Genomic DNA, 22,150 nt, shown 5'->3' with positions numbered 1-22,150 from the left:
GCTGATGCACTTGGTGATCACAGAAGTTTGAAAGAGGTGTTGTTTATAACTTGATATTAATCTTCACTCTTTTTGCCTGTAAAGCCCTGTGACCAATTTCTAACCTGGCTTCATGGGGAAAAGGGTCTAAATATAATTCCTGTGTGCATACCTATGTGTTCCTCTTCGCAGAATAGCTTTAGAACAAGTTAGTTCATTTCAGGTCTAACTGGAGGATGTGAGCTTGAAATAGGCGGCCAAGATGAAATTACCTTCTACTCGTCTCCCACTGTGCAAAAGGCAGCATCACAAACAGAAGCAGGCTGAGACATCAGGTAGCTGTGTGCTGGGTGAATATCATGAACCTGGAGTTGGTACTTAACTTTCTTAAATATTTGCAGATGCACAAAGCTACTGAATATAAATTGCTGTTGTTATTCTACTAGTTAGAGGACAAATTACTTTCTAAAATTCATTAAACCAATTTTCTACCAAATTATTATTTTGCATGAAACTCAAACTGACAGGGTAAAAGCAGTGATGTTGAAAGGGAGCTCTTAACATTTAAGATAAGAATGTTAAGATGGGCCCAAATTAACATAAGCAGTAGCAAAGCTGAGCAGAAAAAGAAGCCTGATTTTTGTATTCTTCCTCATCCATAACATTACAAGGGAGCACTGCTGCCATTATATTTCTCCTCTGTCTGAAGTTCCCATTCTCCAGAACAAGTCTCTAAAACTGCTAGAAGCTTGCATGATAATGTGGGGCTATGAGGACAACCTGTACTGCGCTTCCACAGTGAGGGTTTGGTGATGGGAGGCTGCAGGGGTGGCCTCTATGAGGAGTCCAGAAGCTGCTGCATGCTGAATCAGAGCCGGCTCCTAATGGGACTGCTGCTGGCCAGGGCTGAGCCTGCGGATGGTGCTGCTTCCCCTCTGCGAGAGCACGGTGAAGGAAGGGGAAGAACTGCTGGGAGGCCTGAAGGATGGCACCTGTGATATGGAGCTGTGCTGGAGCAGCTCTTGAAGGACAGCGTGCGGTACAGAGCCGGGCTGAAGTGGTGCCTGGAGAGCTGCAGCCTGTGGGGAACCCACTTGGAATTGGCTCAGGAAGGACAACATCCATGGGAGGGACCGCACGTGGAGCAGGAGCAGAGACCACAGAGAAGTGATAGGATTGGATTGCTGTGGGCTGACTGCACCCCTGTTCCCCTGTGCTGTTTATGGAGAGGAGGTAAAAGAGGGTGAATGGAAGGAAGGTGCTTTTAGTTCTCACTGCTCTGGTCTGCTGTCTATCTACAGCTAATAAATGACTTTCATCTCTCTGTGCTGCCTCTTTTGCCCATGCTGGTGCTTGGTGAGGGATCTCCCTGTCCTTATCTCGGCCCCTGAAGTTTTCCTCCCTGTGTTTCCTCCCTTGTTCTGTTGAGGAGGAGTGAGAGCGGTGAGGCTCAGTGAGATCCTATCAGTGTGAAACCAGTGCAGGGCCACAGCTTCTGTGGAAAAGAACAGAGAGGCTGAAGAATTTCAGTGGCTGAGAGTAGACAGATTATCTGGAAATTATCTGAAGAAATGTGTGGAAGGCACAAAGGGCAGAACAGCAGAAGCAGAAAACCGGATGTGTGCTGAATTCTTCCCAAGAAAAAGCTACTGATGGGAGAAGCCCATGTAGCTGTGATCAAAAGTATTGTTCTGCTAGGGCAAATAGGGAAATGTTGAAATCAGCTAAAATTGTCCTAGTTCTGAGCTGTCCTGTGAAAGAGGAGGACCTAAATCCAACTGACAGTACTATTTCAAAAATTCTAGTTGTGTATATGGAGAAAGAGAGAGCAAGCTCTGGACCTGACTCAGAATTTGTCTCACGACAGCAGTGTCATGGCTCTGTTTTTCTATCTCAGATTTCAAAGGCAAAATTATAAAAGGCTGCCAGAGCTGAGACATTTCCTCTGAGAGAATTGCTCACTTTCCAGACATGGCCTCGCTGCAGAATAGAGGGAAGAGTTCTCTGCAGGAAGAGGTAGAGCTGCCTTTGTTCTGGGACAAGTCTCCAGTTCCTGAGCTTCTGGAGTCAAGATGAAGGAAGTGGCAGACAGTGAACCACTGCTGGTGTGCCCCGAGAGTCTTCATCTCCATGCTCTGCCTCTGTGATATCATACAAGGCAGTTGTGCCAGATGTTCTTGTGAGGATGCCCTTGTTCTGTGTCAGGCTGCCACTTGTTTCTGAGCACAGACATGGGTCCTCTCTTCTGCTGTGCACAGACATTCTGAAAGATGCTGCGTGAAATGCATGCATAGATAGAAAATGTTCTAGAATACTCTGGCGCTGTAGTAATTATTTGGCAGTTGAACTGATTTAGTTTTTCATGATGAATTAAACATGAACATAAATCATAGTCTGCTCAGCATAGTTTGCTCAGTAAATGTTTTGTACTGTCCCTACATTTTCCTTCTTTGGTGTGAGGAAGATTAATCTTTTTGGTAATTATATGAAACTGTGTTGTTGAATGGTATGTAGAGAAGCTGAGCAGTTTGGCCGGGATGCAGGGAATGGCTGAAGCATCGGGTGCTTGGGATGTAAAAGGCAAACAGTTTGAGTTTGGGAGGGAAAAGCACATCATATTCTGCTAACGTTATTGAGGTTGTACTCATCGTGGTGGCACGCAGACTGCCACTGCTAAAACTCTGTCTGCACCTATAAAAAACATCACTTTAAAGCCATTAATGTGAGTTGGTTTCAATGTACTGGTGACTAACTGGAGATAATGCTCTGTAGTGGTAACCACACTACTTGATACAGCCCATCAGGGTTATCACAGCTGCACCAGAGGAAAAATATCTGTACCTCATTTCCAGTAGGATTTGGCACCAGCAGTGCAGTTACAACTCACCACTTGTGGTATAACATTCCTCCCCACTCTTGCAATTAAGAGATCTTAATTTCAGCATTAAAAGCCGGCTAGCTTGACTACTGTGCTACTCCAATTCACAGACTCTGAGTTCTGCTGAGATCTCATCACCAGGTACGTTCTATCTATTTGGTGTTCAGTTCAAGATGTCCTATTTTAAAAGCATGAGGTGAATGCTGAGATTTTGAAGTAGAATTCTCCAATTGTGAAGTAAGAGATTACTAAGTAACAATTAAAGCATTACTTGAGGAACACAGCTGAATTATTTATACAGGCTAAAGCTCTGAAGGCCCTTGATGGTGGGTTAGAAGCGGACACCCGAAGTTGCCTTCAGCCATCCGTATGTCCTTCGGGCTGGGAGCCTTGCTGCTGTGACACGTTCCTCATCAAGCACAGCTTGGTTTATCCCTGCAGTTGTCAAAACCACTGCATTGAGGTGAATGGTTCTCAGCCCCCTTTCACCTTAATGTGCTGATCTGAAGAAGAGGCAGTTCAGGAGCTGATACATATGTACGGTGTCCCTGCCCTGAGGACAACAGGAGGGTAAGGAGCACACAAGGGACAGCACTGTTTTAATTCCCTGTGCACATCCGCTGAAGGGTTTGTCAACATGCAGCGGGAGTAAGAGACACAAAACACAACTGTGTTTTAAATGAATACGATCCTGAAGTTATATCACTGTCTGTTATCTTATAAAAATACAGCACGAGTTTTTCATTGCTTGACAGAGAAAACATAAACATCTTCATGTTCTTAAACAAAGGACTCAGTATTCATTTTAACCAGTATTGCTGTATTCATTAGTTGATGATCTCTGCGTGAAAATAAGGCTTAAAAAAACAGAGACATTTTCTAGCGGTCACAGAAGATGAATAAGTTACAAAGCATGTAAATGGCACTGATATCAACAGCTCAGTGGGAAGGGGCTCCCAGCGCCCACCCAGCCATGCCACCCACCTCCTCAGCGCCAGCAGGAGGTGCAGCAGTTACGGAGGGCAGCGCTGACCGGCACGGGGCACCAGGCCCAGCTCTTGGCCGCCTCGCTTCAGTCTGGCCTTTCCCTGGCACAGCAACGTGCTGTTCCCCCGCATCCTAACGTGATGAACCGCTGTGTGTGTGTGATGAAAAGAGCCCTGTGAGAGCGGGGCGGCTCACCGCACCATCTGATGGAAGTCTGCAAGAAACAGAAAGCAAGTTCTCAGACTGCAGAGTCAAATCTCAGAAGTCAGAAAATGCCTGGGTTAAGGTCCATCCCGTACAGTTAAAAATGCCTAGTCCTCCCATTACAATTACACGTCATAACCGAATTCCCAGTCATCTTTTTGAGGAACGGAACGAGGCTCCGACTGCATCGTCCCGCGCTTTCGGATCACTCTGCGGTTGCCTCTGCTGCGATTTTCCCGTCCTTCGGCACTGGGACGCAGATTGCAGCAGGCCTCCCTGCCCCAGCGCCGCTTTTGCCACAGTCGCGCTCAGACGCTCCGCGCCCTCCGCCCGCCGCCGATCCCCGGGGCGGAGCGCTGTTACGGCCCGGCAGCCACTGGCCCGGCGGCACGGGGCTGCTGTGCGGCGCAGCCGTCGCTCTGCGCTCCGAAGCGTTGCTGTGAAAGCGCCCCTCGAAGCGCCGCGTAACGGCGGTCCGTGCGGCTCCGACGCTTTTTGTCGCTACCGCTTCTACTCCCCCAACTCTGTTCTTTGCGGATCTCGTCAGCCGTGACGCGTTTTCAGACCGCCCGTACGAACGCTGTGCTGCGTCAGGTGCGACCGCGGTTCTCGCCCCTCGGGCCGGCCGTGCCTTCGGAGCATTAGTGCCCGGGCCCGAGCGGCATGAGTGCTTTCAACGCTCCTCACCTAGCCGAGCTCGGTGACATTCGGGCAAGCCGTAGCAAAACACGAGAAAGACATTACGGAATAAAACGTGTTCGAACGACTGAGCATGGGCGCCGCGCGCCCGAATTACGCTTAGGAAACCGAAGGGGCTCCGGGGCCGCTCATGAGCTTCCCCGCCCGAGCTCCCCCGAAGGTCGCAGTGCTCCGGGCTGCACTGCACCCCGCCCCGCCCCGCCCCGCCCCTCCGCCTGCCGGCAGCGCGCTGCGAGGCCGCCCGCCGGGGCCGCGCCGAGGCGGAACGCGGCCCGCCCCGCCCTGCGGAGTCGCTCCCGTGGAGGGCGGCCGTGGGGTGCGGGGCGGGGACTGCCGCCTGGCGCTGAGCTCATCCCGCCGCCTGCCCGCCTGCCCGCCTGGCGCCGGCCCGGGCCGCGGAGCCCTCGGGCGAGCAGAGCCGGGCCCGGCGGCGGAGGTGAGCGCGGCGCTCCTCCTCCTCTCCTCCTTCTCCTCCTCCCTGGTGAGGGTCCGCGCGGGGCCGGGCGCGGCGCGAGCGAAAGTTCGGGGCCGGGCGGGGATCCTGAGCCGGGCGGGCGCCGCGAGGCGAGGCCGGGCCTGGGCGCCGCTCGGCTTCCGCCTGCCCCGCACGCCTGCGGGCGGTTCCGTCCCTTCGCGGAGGGCGGCTGGGAGGGAAGGTCCCGCGCTCCGAAAACTTGGGTCTTTCGCCGCTACTTTTCTAACAGCGAAGCGGGAAGGAGGCGGCGCCGGGCCGATCCTCGAGCTGCCGCTGACGGCCGAAGTTGCGCGGCGGGCCGGAGCGCGGTGTGAGGGCAGTGCCTGCAGGGCCGGGATCGGCCCTAACGTCGGCAGTACGGATATTGCCGCTCGTGCTTTCAGGCGCGCTCTCCGAAGCTTTCTGAATTCTCGGTGGCGTTATTTAAGGACCGCTCTACCCGAGTAACGCGTACCGGTCGGACGGAGGACGGTACGGGTCCCCAGAGATCGCTCTCAGCGATGGCTGTAGCCGAGCTCCCCGCTTGTCCCGCACACCCGCTGTGCTGCGGCCCGGCCCCCTGGCGCTGAGGCGGGGCGGCGCTCGGAGCGGTTCGGAGCTGTGCCGCGGGGACGCGGCGGGTGATGCTGTCCGTGGAGCCGGGTGTGCTGCGGGCTTGTGCAGCCGCTGGATGCCGGCGAGAGGCGGCGATGTCCGTGCGGGCTGTCGGACTGCCCGAGCCGCCCCAGGGTGCTGCAGGACTGTTCGGCCCTCATTCATTGTTTGCAGAAATCCCGTGTGAGCTCACATTGTTGCTAGCTGCCGCTTGAAAAAAACATCCTGATGGTTATATAATTAAAAGGACCAGGAAATAAGGGAAATCAGTGCAATATCTTGCATCCTGCAGAATTTCCTCCCGTTGCGGTTTGATACGCAGCTGCCAAAAGCTTACCTCTCCTGTTTGTACTGGTCTGGTGCTGAAGTGATGGGAATATAGTGCTGTGACATTAAATAATGCTGGTAAACAGAGAAAGCGTGGATACGGTTCCTGTGTGCCATTGCTGGCGTGGAGCGCATAGGGCTACGTTGACATGGGCATGCTGAGATGCTGGCTGTCCTGCTGCCTCACTGCAGCTAACCGCTGGAATGTCCGAGTGGCAGTAAATGATATCTGCTATAGAGCCAAAACATATTTGGTTCTCAGCCAAAGTGCTCGGCTTCCCACAACAGTCCTTAGGAAAAAGGCATTTTGTGTGTCAGACCACAGGCCTGGAGTTGGTGCCATAGCAACTTTGTGGTCTGAGCACACACTTCTGGAGACAGCTAAGCAATCTTCGCAGAATTACTGTTTTTCTTCAGCAGAACTTTGTATTGTCATCAGGATTAAATCTCTCTGTGAAGGTGAAGGATGGATCGGCAAGGTTTCAAACTCTGCTGTGTCTGAAGGCATCAGCCCGCTCTGCTGGCTGTTGTAATGATGCTGGTAGACGTGGCTGTAAGTTAGGATGTATAATTGTGGCTCTATGCATAAAGTTTTCCTGTAGAGCTGCTGTTCTGACAAAGTTTGGTATTTCAGGTCTTGCCAGAAGCTGGATTGCCATGTCCTGCCGGAAACAGGGAAGGGTCGGCTCTGGGTTCCACATCTGGAAGCTTTGAGGGCTGCGTCAGCGCTGCCTCCGCTGTGTGGGGGCTGTGCAGTTTATTTATCACAAAGCTGTTGCAGTAAAAAAAGGAAAATGCATACAGCCCCACAAACGCACACAGCCTTGTGAATGTTTGTGTACAGGAGGCGGTGCTGTTAGAAAACTGCCTTGTGAATAATAAGAAAAGCACAGTAAAGCGTGTGGAGGGGAAAACTGAGCTAGTTGCTCATTAATGGAAAATATCTGGTGTGTTATCTGATACTAATGCACCAGCTTCCCGTGCTGTCTCTTATTCTTTTAAAATGCATTATTTAGCGTGATTGATCAAAACCTTTAATATGCAGTATATTTAGCTGATAAGGATGTCAGCATGCTTACCAGAGGTTTGTCCATGTCTAAAACACACTGCAGGGGTCTCGCTGTGCTTGCTGCTCTGTATTTGGCCTCCCTGAGGCCACTGTGTGTGAATGTAATGGCGACAGTCCTGTGGATGGGAAGTGCTGCCCAGTGTGAGCCAGAGGGCAGATCTTCTGCCATCCAGTGCTGTGCTTCAGCAAAATGCTCTGCCTTTTTCTCCTTACCCTAGCGAATAGTACTGTTGCTTTTTTCTGCTACTTTCCTCCTTCCAGCTTCATAAATGGACTAACCCTGTGGAGTGTGCCTTGTGGTTATTGTAGGCTTCTGTCCTGTCTAGCTGCTACACAACTGCGCGAGCTTCTTTCTCTTTCATCCTTTCCAAATCTGCATCTGGAAGCACACACTGTGTAGATGATAGAAATGGAATGGCTCCAACTTTGTAATGTCCTATTTCTCTGATACCCTTGTAGGGTTTTTGTTTCTTCTCATCCACTCGCTGACAAGAGGCCTACTGAGCCATAGGCTCCTTCCATAGAGCGCTTTGGAACTGGAACATTATGTTTTGCAGTACTTGGTCTTCCTGTGTGATGTGTGGAGGTGCTCCTGTGCCAAAGTGGTGTTTGTAAGAGTGGATGCAGAAGGCCAAGTGATGCCAAGTACCTTTTACAGCTTTTTCTCCGCTGCTAGGAGAGTAACTGACTGGCAGCAGTTGCTGGAATGTTCTATTTCTGTGGTAGTGGCATCTCCAAGTTTTATTTCCTTTGTCTTGTCTTCTCCATCTGGGTTAATATTCCCTAACTGGGATGCAGGTGATGTGCTCTGCTGTGCAGCCGGGTTCCTCACAATGCCTGGTGCATGGCAGGTCACTGCTGCAGAGCTCAGTGAGCAGTTTGCTTTGCTGCACAGACTACAGTGCCTTCAGCTCCGGATTCTAACAAGGCCTTAAGCACAGATCAGCTCAGCAGTGTCAGTATGCAACCAGTTTGCATTGATGTTAGCAGAAATTCAAATGTCTTTGAGGTCAAGTCGAGAGCTCCTACGTGCATCTTGGTGTTGAAGTTGGCAGCAGGGCTCAGCAAGTCATTGTGTACATCTGCTCTTCATTTAATTTCTCTTTTTTAATTTGATCTAGAGTTAGGATGAGACTTGAAAATTTTCAATTACATCTGGAGGGTATGAAATTGGAAATCTAAGTGCAACTTCTGGTTCTGGTTATCGTAAATACCCTTAGAACAGAAGTACCAAGCTACAGATACATGTTTTAAATCTTTCTGTGCAGTTTTTATCAGCCTCCTAAGCTTCATGGTGCTGTGTTAAAGTTAGGACTTGTGCATTATCAATATAGATGTGGATTGCCATGTTCTAGATCTCTAAAACACAGTAGTAGTAGAAAATTATCTGCAACCTACAGAGCTGTTGCAGTGTCACTTTGCCTGCAGTAGCTTGTCCTCTGATTAGCAGTTGAATTGCTCGAAGTCAACTTTTTTCTAAAAATTAGGCATCCTACTGCAGCATGGCAGGAATTAAGCTATCAAAGAACAGTGCCAGGTGAGCAGGAGCGCAGGGCTGGAGCAGGGACCTGCAGGTGGGCGCCTGGAGCCCTGCGGTGCGTGGGGACACGGCCGAGGGCAGCAGCACTGGTGTAGAATCTCCTTCACTTCAGAGTGTTTCTTCCTGTTCCCTCCTACCTGTGTGTTCTCCCTGTCTTGCTCAGTAATATTCAAGAATTTGCATGTTTGTAACCAAATCGAAAGTCTTCACTAGCAGTCTTTCAGGCTTGACCAGAGCTGCTGATGTGGTTATTCCTCCAGCGCAGGTAGCAAGGCGTTCTTGGCTGCATTGAGAAGCCTTGGCTTGTCGTTGAACTTCTGGCTACTGCTGTGAAGGCCATTTGTTTTTACACATATTCATACAGTTGGCAAGTGTCACTAAGCACACAGCACGGTTGGGCTGGAAGGGACCCCTCAGCCCAGCCCTGCCGTGGGCTGGCTGCCCCCCCCCCCCCGCCCCGGCCGCCCCCCAGCTCCGGCTGCCCCCCAGCTCCGGCTGCCCAGGGCCCATCCATGGCCTGGGGCACCTCCAGGGACAGGACGCCTCAGCTCTGGGCAGCATTGCTGGGCCTCACTGCCTGCCAGGTATAGAATTTCCTCCTCACGTCTGACCTAAATCTCCCCTCTTTCAGTTAAAGACACTCCCCTTGTCCTGTCACAATCTGCCCGTGTACAAGATTGATTTCCCTCCTGTTCATAAGCTCCCCTCAAGCACTGGAAGGGCACAGTGCTCATGTTATCTGTATGTAGCAGCATACAAGGTGCCAGAAATGTGCAGGGTGACAAGGTGAGCGTCTGCTCCTTGTTTGCTGCGTGTTTTAAGTATTTGGTAATTAATAGTTCTAAAAATGAATGTGCTTGTTGAATGGCCGCTGCACTGCGTCCAGGTTGTGTGTATTGCCTGATTTGCTGTGGTTGTGTTTTTTGGAGGAGGAGAAAAGAGGGGTGCTAATTAACAACAACCAAAAAAAAAAAAAGGTAAATGAAGACTTGATCTTAGTCTTGGTTAAATTTAGATCCAGCAGGAGAGAAGCTGCAACTTGTTAGCAGCACAGGAAACGCCCTGACAGAAGTGTTTGATGTGTGTGTAAATGTGAGCAGCAGCTCCATGGCTGCAGTTGGGCTGGAGGAGCTCTGTTTGCCTCACAGCACTTTGCTTCTTTAAATGCTGTCCGAGCTTCTGCTGGAACTTTGCTGCCATGTACTTAATTGTATTAATTATTAAGTATCTGTGATGTGTCAAAAGCTGGTAGTTATGAGCCAGATTCAGAGCTGTTGCACTCAGAACAGAACAGCAGGAGTGCTTTAATTACTGGAATAGACAGAGACTGGGTTAAACATCTCTAAAACAAGCTTTGTTTGATCTGGAAAAATGCAAGAATTTGGGTAAAGACTGCTTCTCTTTTTCAGGGACATATGAGTCGAGGAAGGCAGCCCATTTCTTTCTTTAATAGCTGTCCTTTTCTCTGGATTTCCATTTCTGCCCAGGCTTTAACAAGTTAGGATTTGAACAGTATAAACATAAGAATAGACAGAAGTAGAATATAACCTTTGATTTCTGAAATTTAAGTAAGAGAAACTGCTGGAGAGTCTGGTTGTGGATAGGTCCTTTTGTTTTGGTATAAGTGTTTGGTTTGGTTTGGTTGTTTTTGTTTTGGACAGTAATAACAAAACATAAAATATTCCTAATGCAGCTCTGGAGGGGACTGTTCTGTGGTTTGCATCAGAAATGCCTTTGAGTTGAATTGATCGTTAATGTGCTTCAAGGTCTGTTCTGTGCTGGCTGGATTCCCACTGACATCAAAAAGGGTGGGTTTTTTTTGTTTTTTTTTTTTTTTTTTTTTTTTTTTTTTTTTTTTTTTTTTGCTTTAGTAGGGACAGAGTTTCTGGATTTTCCTGCAATATTTGCCAGAAACTGAAAATATCAAGAAAAAAGAGAGAAATGTCCCGGCCACAATCTGTAAGCATGATTTTGCTATGATGGAGTAAAATCTTAGCACTGTCCAACTAGCAGTATAGACTCCTCGTGTGCATGAAGGAATTGTCTTGAAAAGTTGCAGAGACAATTAAAAGGCATCAGGGAAAAGATTTCCTTTCCTCAATGAAGTTAAACATGGTAGAAGTGGAATGGAGGAGACACGTGCCTTCCAGTATGAAGTCAGAAAGTAATGCTTGACTGGAGAATTCCTTGATGCACATAAAGCTGCAGGGTGGCAGTGCTGGTGTGTGCAGCTGCACTTTGCTCTGTTTGTGCTACTCGTGTTCTGTAAGTTTGCAGCAAGTCAGTCAGTGGGTGATGGTACGCTTCGTGAAAGTAAATCTACACTCATTCGGTGCAACCAGATACATTTTGAAACTTTAGGAAGATTAACAACCCAATATTTTATTTTTCCTGATGAAAATTCTGCACTTTTTCTCTAAAAGACAGTCCGAAAGGAGGGCAAGGACGGGCAGTAAGAGATTTTGTTCTGCTGGAGTCGACAGCACTGTGAGGGGCTGCACCAGAGGATTTCAGAAGGATTTCTTAGGAGGGGGTTTTGTTCTTGAGTGGCACATAGGCTGCTGTTCCTCTGCTGCACGCCGTGCCGCTGCAGTGCACACCAGGAACGGGCTCCTGAGAGCTCCCTGTGTCCGTGGGGCATCTGTGCAGCTGCTGTGCTCCGCAGTGTCTCTGTCTGCCTCTGAGCAATCTAACCATGTCCTGTTATCTGCTACAAATCACATTCTTCCTATGTTTTTTTTCCCCTCCTATTTTCACCAGGAAAAAAAATTGCTTTCCTCCTAGTGAGCCTGGCTTGGTCAAGGGAGAGCTTTAAACAGTCCCTTTCCTTTCCTTCAAAGTTCTGAGCTAAGTGCATTCTTGTTAATTTCAGTCTCTTGCTCTTGCATCTTTTCACTCTATAAATCAGTGAACTCAGTTCATCAGATTGCAGTGGGACTTGCAAGCATTCCATCTGCTGGCGAAGGTGAAGCCTCATGTGCTGTCTTGGCAAACTTTTGAAGATCTAGGTAGATCGAAGGGGGTAATGAATAATTGATGTTTAAAGGATACAGTGTGTGTTGGTAAATTCTGGTTTTGAGGATTTCAGTTATTTTTGGTTTTTTGGACACTTGCCTGTGGAGGAAATGCTTTCTGACATGGGAATTAGAGGTTCTCAGTGGTGCTCGGCTGCTTAATTGCTGAAAGCAGCAGAGCAAGTGTAAAATTTAATAAATACAGGCTTGCCAGGTATTCTGTAGTTTTGGTAAGAGCATGTATGATCTTGTCTGTACCAGACTGTTACTGCAGAATAATGTGGAGTGTGAATGTGAAGCACTTTTTACCTTGTATAGACAAGCCTTTAATTTTTCTTCAAGAACAAAGTGGGAGGTTGTACATATCTTCTTGTCCCTCTTCTGAACCCTGTCACAGACTTGCTGCTGGCAAGGTGTGATACCCAAAGCATTTATGCAGCTTGTGAGTGTTCTCATTGATTTCATGCAGTCACAGCTCAACTGGGTTGGGAGGGACCCCAGAGCCCCCCACCAGCCCCATCCCTGCCCTGGGCTGGCTGCCCCCCATCGATCCGTGAGCTGGGGCACCCACAGCTCTGGGCAGCGGTGCCAGGGCCTCACTGCCCTCTGGAGAAAGAACTTTTTCCTCGCATCGGACCTAAGTCACCAGAAGTTGGGGTTAAAACCGACCTAAGTTAGTTTAAAGCCGTTCCCTGTGTCCTATCACTGCACTCTCAGTGTGAGAAGTCCCTCTCCTGTCTTCCTGCAGCCCCTTGAGCACTGGAAGGCTGCAGTGAGTTCTCTCCGGATCCTTCTCCCTTGCAGGCTGAACACTCCTGGTCCTGCAGGCTGTCTCTGTGGCAGAGGTGCTGCAGAGCTCCCTCCCGGCAGTCAGTGCCACTTCACAGGTCTGCTTGGGTGATTGGAGTGCTGGCAAGAAAGCCTCCAACCCTCTGCTAAATCCGTGTCCATCTTTTGTGATAGGAACTGCTTATCAGATATGTTCAAACAGGGCTTGTTTTTAACAATGTAACATGTGCTCTTCATGCTACTTAATTGTACATTCAAATGGTAAGTGCTTCAGTTGAGAATGAACTGAAAAAATATGGATGTTGGTATTTCCTTGTAGCTCACGCTGTACAGGAATGTCTGAGGCTTGCTCATTGAAGAGCGTGATCAAGCAACTAAAACCAGAAAGTTTGCATTTTGCAGGAGACAGAAGGCATCCCAGTATGTGAGGCAGGAAGCAGGGAAGGGAATATTTCTGTTTTGCTGCATTCCTATGGTGAGATTTCAGGAGATAGCTGAGCCAATCCAACAGTGTGTTCCGATTCAAAGGTGTGGTTCTTCCTTCTGTACCTGCCATGGGATCCTTGTGCTGCTGTTTTTCTCGTGTTTTTAGGGTCACTTTGTAGTTGTCTTGCTTAATTATTTTAAGCGTTCGTTAACAGATCCAGTTAGGCAGTTGTGTTCTCTGAAATAAATGTCTGAATTTCTAAGGTTCTCAGGTTTCTAAGATTTCCTTGTGTGGCTTGCTCTGTTTGAGCAAGGGGCCGGACCAGATGACATCCAGAGGTCCCTTACAACTGCATCCATACTGTGATTTAGTGAGCATTGGTAGTTTTGGCCATTATACGTATTTCAAGCTGTTATTGCATGGTACCACTTATCATCTGATCTCAGCTATAAGATGTAACTCTAATGAAGAAACCATCAAAATCTATTTGAGACCACAGTAATATATTTTAAGTCATGCTAGAAAATGCAGAAGCACTTGCTTAATGATAGATATGGTTGTTTCTGTTTTTAACCCTGTGAGGTTGGAAGTGTATAACGTGTCCTTTGTATGCAGGGTTTGGATGGAGCTTTGCATTTGCTTTCTGGCAAAAGTGAGTGACTGTGGTTCCCAGCCGGGTCAAGAACTGTATTTTATCTTCCTGTGCTACAGGGAATCTGCTGCCCCAGGCTAGCTGACACAAAATTAAAATTATATGTGTGTGTGTATAATTTAAATATGTATGTACACATATATGCGTACCAGAGTGTGCACCTGTATTGAACTTAGACAGGAGACGTGTAGTATCAGGAGAAAAGGGATGAGTTTTCCTTTTTGAAAGGAAGGAGGAAAGAAACACTATGGAAAAACAGAGGAAAGAATTCTGAAAATAATTAGGTAGAGTGGATGAAGAATGGAAGATCTGGAACTAGATACAATAAGAAACTAACGTATATAAATATATATTATATGTAAAATAAAAAAGGTCTGAGTTGCATCAGCACCATCTTACTGACTATCTTAATGTCACATGTGTGTGTTTTTTTTTCAAATCTCAAGCATAGAGATCATTGCAAACTTGGAAAGTAGGTATGGTAATGAAAAGCGGCCTTTTCTGGGCTCTGAACGTGACAGAAACTTGGACAGTGTTGGCTTGTCTATGGCTAGGGTTTTCAGAGTGATGTCCTGCAGTATCTGGTCGGCATGGCTGAGCTGCAGTCCCCCCTCCCATGTGGCACTCCTGGGGCCGGAGGCTGCCCAGAAGCTGTGTGCCTTCATCAGCAGGCCTGCAGTGTAGAGGGCTGTGCCGACAGAGCAGCTGTCTGGTGCTTTGCTTCGCTCGGGTGGGGACGGTGGTTCTTCATGAATGCTGTCGGTAATCTTGCTGGCTAATGTCCTTCATGTGTCAGTGGAAGAATCTGCAGTCTTCTCTGTCAGGACTTGTCCTGCGGACGTGGCTGAAGCTCCTGAAGGAGGGGCAGCGCTGGGCAGTGACATCTGGCAGGGAGCAGGTGCTGGCACACTGCTGGTGCCGCAGGATTTTGGCTGGACTCCTTCCTACTGTTGGTGTGAATTTGCTTTTCAGTGGATGGAAAAAAAACCTGAAGAAGCCTTCATTTCTAGATAGTAAGCGTGCATTTTCATGTGATGTCCCTCAGTGCTTTCCTCTGGTTATCGTGCACCTCTAATTGCATGCTGCCAGGTTGCATTAGTGCCAGCTTTGGCTCGGTGTCAGGTGATTCCATACAGTACTTGGAAGGAACTTGTTTTCCTTTTCTAAAGCGTTTATCAGTCGATCTATTACAAGCCTTTGGAAATAGTGATTTTTGTTTTCATGTAAGCCGTGGTGCCACTGTCAGGCAAGATGGGGCAGCTGGCATTTCAGGCATACAAAAACATCCCCTTTTTGAAGTTGTGACTTCAGTCATGCAGCTTGCTCGTGTACAGCCTGCTGGTAGAGTGATGTATCTCGGTCTGGAGCTGCCTAATGCTTTCTGTCTTTGTTGTTATTTGTTATATGTAACTGTAGACGAAAGAAACAAATCCGGAAATTAGCATGTTTGCTGGACCACATGCTATCTTAATTATTTCAAGAGGAGATGTGTAGAGTTAAATCACTCTGAAGTCAATTTTTTTTATATTGCCAAGAGCACTGTAGTGAGAACCTCCTTGGCTTACCAGTGTCCAGTGAAATTCTCAACGTGACTCATTTTAGCCAAGTCTAATTTTGATAAAGATAGTTAATGGTGCTCTTCTTTCTTTTTCAGTTTAAATGAACTTAGTTGATGGCCTTTGTACTGAAAAAGAACAAAAGTCACATGTTAGTGTTTGAAAGTGATTGCTTTGCGAGTTCTGAGTTACAGATACACATCTTAAATGCAAAAAGACTCCATGCTAGTACCACAGGTGTATACCCAGATAGGTTTCTCCCTAACAAATATATTAATTCTCTTTACGTGGCATAGTTTGTTTCCTCCCCTTGAGTTTTAAAGCAGTTGAAACAGAGAAACAAAGTGCTGTTTATGTGAGCTGTATTGTAAACACCACAATAAACAAGCAGAGGGCTGTTCGCCTGTCTCAGCTGCAGTAGTTTGTTTGTTAAGCATATGGATTTTAATGATTTTTAGTATGCCTAGAAAAGTTCAAGTCGTTAGCAAAAATATCATTGTGTGGGCTTTGTAGTCATCTTAGTAGTGACGTGAGGAAAATGCAGCCCTTGCCTACTTATCATTGTGTGGCTGGAGAGCTTTGCCATCCTTTCTGGGAATGCTGAGTAGAAATTGTATGACTTCAACAAAATTCAGTTATGGGTAAGCCGATTCTGTCCTGGATAGTTACAGTAGCACCTCTGTTGTATGCTATCTGACAAGGAAGCGCTGACCACCTTGAAGGAATGTCCTCTATCAAAAGTTATAAGAATTCATCTGATGTTACGTTGTTTTGCTCTCTGCTAAATTGGCTCCTTCCTCCTATGGAGGAGAGTATAAAATTGCATATTGTCTGCAGATGACTGCATGCAGAGCTACTGGAGACAGCTGTATGAGTTTTGAAGGGTGAGGAATCCAAAAGCCAGGCAGTGCTTCGGTATCAGCTGGTAGGGTTGTGTTGCCATGCAGATATGAAATGGAATGTCATTGGGCTGGATGTGAGATGGAAACCTGACTCCTGCCTGGTGCTGCAGCACAAAGAAGAGAGTCCCCTGGTCAGAAGGTGTTAGAGCCCTTTGTACGTCCTACTTGAGATTATTAGACTTGATGTGTGGCCAGTCAGCCTGATAATGGTAAAGTTTGTAGCCTGTCCAATAGTAATACTTTCCTGCAAAAGATTTATTACTTTTGGTTATTGCCTCTTAACTGTAATTATATTTGTTAACCTCTAGATTGATTTCTTCGGCATTAATAGTACTTGTAGTCTTTTTTTTTTCTTTTTTTTGTTTTAGAAATTGAGGAACGCAGGTCCCTTTTAACAGCATTACTGAAAGCTGCATGATGCTGGATGGTCAAGGGAGTCAGCTGACGTGCTGGGGTCAAGAAGTAATATAGATACTGATAATAGATCTGTCCCCATTTCTACTTTGCTCGATCAGTTTTATGGATTATGAAACAATGTCTGTGGAGGAGGCAGGTTTAACTGATGCCATGTTGAGGGCTGAAGGAAGAGGACTTTGCCGACTAAGCTGTTTGAACTGCAGGCTCTATAATGTAAGATGATTGCATTCTGCATTGCGTTTACTTTCGGCTGCTTGAAGTGGATGGCTGTGTTGTTTTACGAGCAGCTTGTTGATGTTCATCTGGAAATGAGGGCTGTATCTAGGGCAGCTGAGAAACTGGAGACACTTGTTATTTCCACGCTCCTAATATTCCATACTTTCTAGATGAAATGGTGCTGTCACCGTGTAAGTATGTAACTGCTGAGTAAAATAAGACCCAATTAGGATGAGTTGGGTCAAGATTTTGGTTAGTAAGATTTTTGTCTTCCGTTCATTTTCTGTAAACTGTTCAAGCTGAAATGGCAGCTTCTGACCTATTTTTCATCTAATTTTAGGTTTTTGATTTTCTACTGACATAGTGTGTGCTGGGTGTCTCTTCTGCCAGCAGGGGAGTGATGAATTCTTTCTTGCCTGATGTTTTGACCCTTTCATAATAGATTTAAAAGTAGCAGCTTTGTCGCACTTTCCATATTTGACATAGTGGGACAGAGAAAGATGGGATAAAAGTCGCTATTATGGCCGTAAGGGAAAAAAAAAAAAAAAAAGTAAAAACCAGCGATTGCATTTATTTCATTTATTTGCTAATTCCTGTCCTAATGCAAACTGTGTGTGCCATCCATGGTGCCTAGGACTGCTGGCTGGGATTCTTACGTGTTTCTTCAAGACTTATTAACCTTGTGACCTTATTTCTGTCTGGAATACCTCTTCAAATAGTGGCTTTCCGCTGAGGGGAGGGCCAATTTTTTTTTGTTTTATCTCTAAATTTTCTTGAAGCGAGTTTTATTGCTGAAGGCAAGCAGCAGGGAGTCTTCCTCTGCTCCATCCTTCATTATCTTGTTTTCTCCAGGCACACGCACCTTCTGTCCCTGAAGCAAGAACTTATTTTAGTGCATGATCTGTGTATGCTGGTCCATGTCTTGGAAAGTTGGAGGAAAGGAAAGGAAATTCATTAAATCTAGAAATAAAAGGCAGTGGAATGTTAGAGAGGGTAATATACTTGTGTGGAATGTAAAGATATGATGTAAGGGAGAAAACAGCCCTGATGACAGTGAATTAGTCTAAATGAGATGAATGAAGTGTGATTCGTCTTGCAAATAACAGGAGCTAGGAGGTAAGGTTCAGAAAGGCTAGATAGCTAGGATACATTTGATGAATTAGGACAAGTAGCATCATGTTTTCAGTCTTAACTGAAGAAAGAGGAAATTCTATAGGAAACTCTACATTTGTACATCGCTACAGTCTTGGTATTTTCTCTGGAGAGACTTGACTGTGGGAAAAGAAGGGGAAAAACAGACTTATCTACAACTACATGGTCAGATAGATTTTCATGTGTGGAAAAACAGCTTTGAAACTTAAAGTTTGTGTGTCTCCTCTTTTGGAAGTGTGTTATCCCCAAGATAAATGAGTCATCCAGAGGTTCATCAGCATCACTATTGAATCATTCAGGTTAGTTTAAACAGATGCTCACAACACTGGAAGTTAAGATTTCATGCTCTGTTAGTACTCTTCATCTGCTTTAGTGCAAGATGGTTTCTTCACTGATCTGGTAAACGGAATTTCTGCAGTACCTGGCACCTGACTGAGAATTTTTGGACAACTATCAAGCAAAGAGAGACAGTATTATCCCCTGAAGCACATTCTGTGGGAACACTGGCCAAAATGATCAGCAGTAGGATAAAAGAGATTAGCAGAAAGCAGAGCTACTGCAGGATGGGATAGGTGTGCCTGCAAAATCTAGGAAGTCAAATCTAAAACCATACTGGTGGGAAACAGGCACTGCAAATGCACATTGTAATAGCTAACATGATAGTGAGGAGATTTTCCATGCTTCCTCATCTGGCTGTCTCTGATCACTTCTCATGTTGCTTAACATCGCTTGCAAGAGGATCTGTTCCATGACCTTCCCAGACACAGGAGGCTCACCAGCCTGTAGTTCCCTGTCTCTCCTTTTCTCCCTTTCTTAACAATGGCAGTGATGTTTCCCATTTTCCACTCACCAGGGATTTTGCCTGACAGCCATGACTTTTTCAAATATGATGGAGAGTGGCTGCCCAACAGCTACTCTCCGTATCAGCCTTTCTGTTTAGGACTCTAGGATGCATGTTGTCTGGCCCCATGGACTTGCAGGCATTCAGTCTCATCAGGCATACTCTGACATGCTCTTTGCTTACAGTGTGAGTGATTTTGCTTCCCCAGCCCCTGCCTCAAGATTCAGCTACATGAGAGGTTTGAGAAGCCTGAATGCCAATGAAGATTGAGGCAAAGAACTCACTGAGAAGCTCAGCATTCCCACTGTCTTCTGTAGGGAGTTCTCCCTTCTCATTTTTTCAGAGTGGCTACACTCTCCTTGGCCTTTCCCTTCTGACTAATGTACCCATAGAGTCCCTTATTATTTTTCACGTTCATTGCCAGGTTCAGTTCCATCTGGACTTTGGCTTTCCTGATTCCATCTCTGCATGTTTGGGCTGCATCTCTGTATTCTTTCTGGGATGCACATTCCTGCTTCTACTGCCTGCAGATGCCCTTCTTGTCCCTCAGTTTGACCTGCAGGTCCTTGCTCAGCCATGTTGCTTTCCAGCCTCCTCTGCTTGATTTCTTGTGCTGGGAGACAGAGAGCTCTTGTGCTGTCAGAAAGGCATCCTTAGAGTTGTCAGCTCTGTTCTGCCTCTAAGGACTGCTTCCCAGGGCATCTCATCCAGTGGTTTCTTAAACAGCCAGAAGTTTGCCCTCCTGAAGTTCAGGGTCCTGACTCTAGTCTTCATCCGGCCCAGATTCCTAGAGATCATGAACTCAAACAAGGCATGTTTGCTACAGGCCAGAGTGTCTCCAATCTTAATTTCTTTAATGAGCTGCTCTACATTGGTGAGCTCCAAGTCCAGCAACACTTTCCCTGGACAGGGAAGTTATTCTCAGTGTGCTCCAGGAATCTCCTGGTTGAAATCCCACCCCAATCAGGATGAAAGCCGGTAAGCCTGATGCTTCTTACAGCTGAAATGTTTTTGCATTAATTTACACACTTGTTCTTGGTAATCATCTTACTGGTCAAGTATCACCTGTTAAAACTGCCTGCTTTCTTCTTAATGGGAGCTCTTCTCAGCTCTGTATCAGGGCAAAGTCAAGACTTTAAGCATGGCAGCGTTTGTTGTTTTGTTGTTTGTTTGTTTTTTGTGAAGCACTCTTCTTCTGACCTAGATATTTTGTTTTTCTTGTTTGAAAAGTGTGGTGTACAGAGAACGCTTGAAAGTTTTCTGCAGGCTTTTATTAAAAACACAGCATAGGAGCTATGAAATGGAAAATGAAATGATGAGCCCTGCATTTTGAATGTCAGTTTGGACATCCAAGTTACATGCTTCCCATGTAGTTGCTTGTTACCTATTAAAATTCGAGTCTTGTGTTCAGAATGTGTGCCTTTTCCGCAGTTACTCATGACACGCTGTTAAATCTACCTCATGACTCCTTATAAAAGCTCACTAAAGATAATTCATTTCAGACTCTGTGATGCAATCTTCGAAGCCTTATTGGAGAACTACTAGACTTTCATTAAATGGTTTGCTTATGCTCACCTAGGTTTGTGGGTTATATAAAGGGATCTGTACGTTTATTGGAAAAACATGTTGGATTCAACTAGTTGTTAACTGTGTTGAAGTGGTCTTGGGAATGCCCAAATACTGAACTAACTGAACTAACACTGGTTGCAATACTGAAAATATTACGTTGACCACAGAGAAGTAGGAACTTCCAGGCAGGGACTACACAGCTTGGGGTAAGTTTTATTCATCCCTTAGGATCTGCTGTCACACTTGAGAAACATTATTTACTTGTCAAAGAGAAGATGAGTTAAAGCAAGAAATCAGTAGTTCCGTAGATGCGTATTTACTTTTCAACAGCTTAGAAATATGAAATATATACAAAGAATGACATCATCTTTTAGTGAGAGAATTAATTGTTCTTCCATTTCTTCTCAGACCTTATCATCACTGTAAGAATAAAGGGGAGGTCTGCTAATCTGCATAGAATCACAGAATGGCCTGGGTTGCGAAGGCCCACAGTGCTCATCCAGTTGCAACCCCCTGCTGTGTGCAGGTCACCAACCAGCAGCCCAGGCTTCCCAGAGCCACATCCAGCCTGGCCTTGAATGCCTGCAGGGATGGGGCATCCACAGCCTCCTTGGGCAACCTGTGCCAGTGCCTCATCACCCTCTGTGTGGAAAAATTTCCTTCTAATATTCAACCTAAGCCTCCCCTGTCTTAGTTTAAAGCCATTCTTCCTTGTCTTATCAACCTGTGTAAACAGTCATTCCCCCTCCTGTTTATATGCTCCTTTCAAGTACTTGAATGGAGTGAATGGTTTGTGTCGTTTCTTTACAAAAGGAACCCAAAGAAAATTTTGTTAGATTATAAGCCTGAAGGAATTCTAAATGCCAGTTAGACTCTGTTAGAATATATAAAACTAGCTTTAGTTTCATGTGAAATTGCCCTTAGAAGAAAAGATTGTGTACACTGCACGATGAACAAAAATATGGAACTCTCACCCTTTTTGAGATCAGAATTGATGAGCTTGGTGAGCATGGATAACTATGAATAGGTGAGAATTGAAAGAAATCGGAGCTGAAGTACTGAACATTCTGCATAGGAATGATGGAAGCAGTTGGTGGAAGGGGATTGAAACATACATAAGCAGTATTTTTGCTTATTTTTTAGTTAAAAGGAGAAATGGGAGAATACCAGAGACATTTTGCTGCTCTGGTTTAATATAGTGATGAAATGAGTTACCAGCACTATCTTGTAGCCCTTCAACTAGAATACTGTTATTAAGAGCTACTTTGATTATCCTTCTGTAAAGAAAGAATGCTGGCATACAGTTATGTCAAACGTAAAATACTGTGTAGCAGAATTTCTCTTTCATTAGTCTACATTCAGTTGTCTACAAATTAAAAATAATGAAAGTCTAAAAAGCAGCTCACAGGCAACACGTTAATTTCTGGGCAGATGGACTGTGCTTGTGTGGCTGTAAAGCCTCCAGCACCTGTGGGTGCAGCAGTTCTGTCTGTCTGCTGAACAAGGCCCACTTGTATTAATGTTAATGCCATCGTGTCTTGCCTCATTCTACGATGAACTGCATTCTGTGCCATATTTTAGAAGCCATGAGCTTGCCAAGGTTAGATGGGAATTTTTTGATACCTATATCTAACCACATTAGGCAGTTTGTGCTGCCAGGTTAAACATGCTCTTCCAGTTTTATGACGTAAACCATTAAACCAGGGTATCAGCAGTTAGAGCTTAATAGTTTTCAAGGTGCTCATATCTTTTTTTAGCATATAACAAGAATTTAAGATGGTGCAGCTTTGCAGGACAAGACAGTGAAGTTTGTATTAGAAGTTCTATGTTGGAATTCCAGGAGGTGCAGAAATGTAAATAAAA

At 46.1% G+C, this 22,150-nt stretch overlaps 1 protein-coding gene and 1 long non-coding RNA gene across 5 annotated transcripts in view; one reads left to right on the top strand and one right to left on the bottom strand.

Moving 5' to 3' along the window:
- Positions 1 to 3,439: 3,439 nt before the first annotated feature.
- Positions 3,440 to 4,901, bottom strand: LOC122183703. Of its 2 annotated transcripts, none has more exons than XR_006180337.1 (2): positions 4,736 to 4,901; positions 3,440 to 4,058 (listed from the first exon to the last, which is right to left on the bottom strand). It is a non-coding gene; the product is annotated as an uncharacterized LOC122183703 (long non-coding RNA). The 2 variants fall into 2 exon arrangements; XR_006180338.1 differs by lacking the exon at positions 4,736 to 4,901 and adding an exon at positions 4,144 to 4,337.
- Positions 4,902 to 5,151: 250 nt separating this feature from the next.
- TANC1 (tetratricopeptide repeat, ankyrin repeat and coiled-coil containing 1) overlaps positions 5,152 to 22,150 on the top strand; it is a 70,134-nt gene continuing 53,135 nt past the window's right edge. For 2 of the 3 annotated variants that reach the window (XM_042877946.1, XM_042877944.1), the window contains exon 1: positions 5,152 to 5,228. The gene's annotated coding sequence lies outside the window, so the exon portion shown is untranslated. The remainder of the gene's footprint in view (positions 5,229 to 22,150) is intronic. The other variant, XM_042877945.1, reaches the window with a different exon arrangement.

The sequence above is a fragment of the Lagopus leucura genome, unplaced genomic scaffold, assembly GCF_019238085.1.
Source record: "Lagopus leucura isolate 7727_CA_CO unplaced genomic scaffold, USGS_WTPT01 Super-Scaffold_100019, whole genome shotgun sequence".
NCBI classification, from domain to species: Eukaryota; Metazoa; Chordata; class Aves; order Galliformes; family Phasianidae; genus Lagopus; species Lagopus leucura.
Note: the sequence above shows the minus strand (reverse complement) of the source record. Positions and strands in the feature narration are given on the sequence as shown.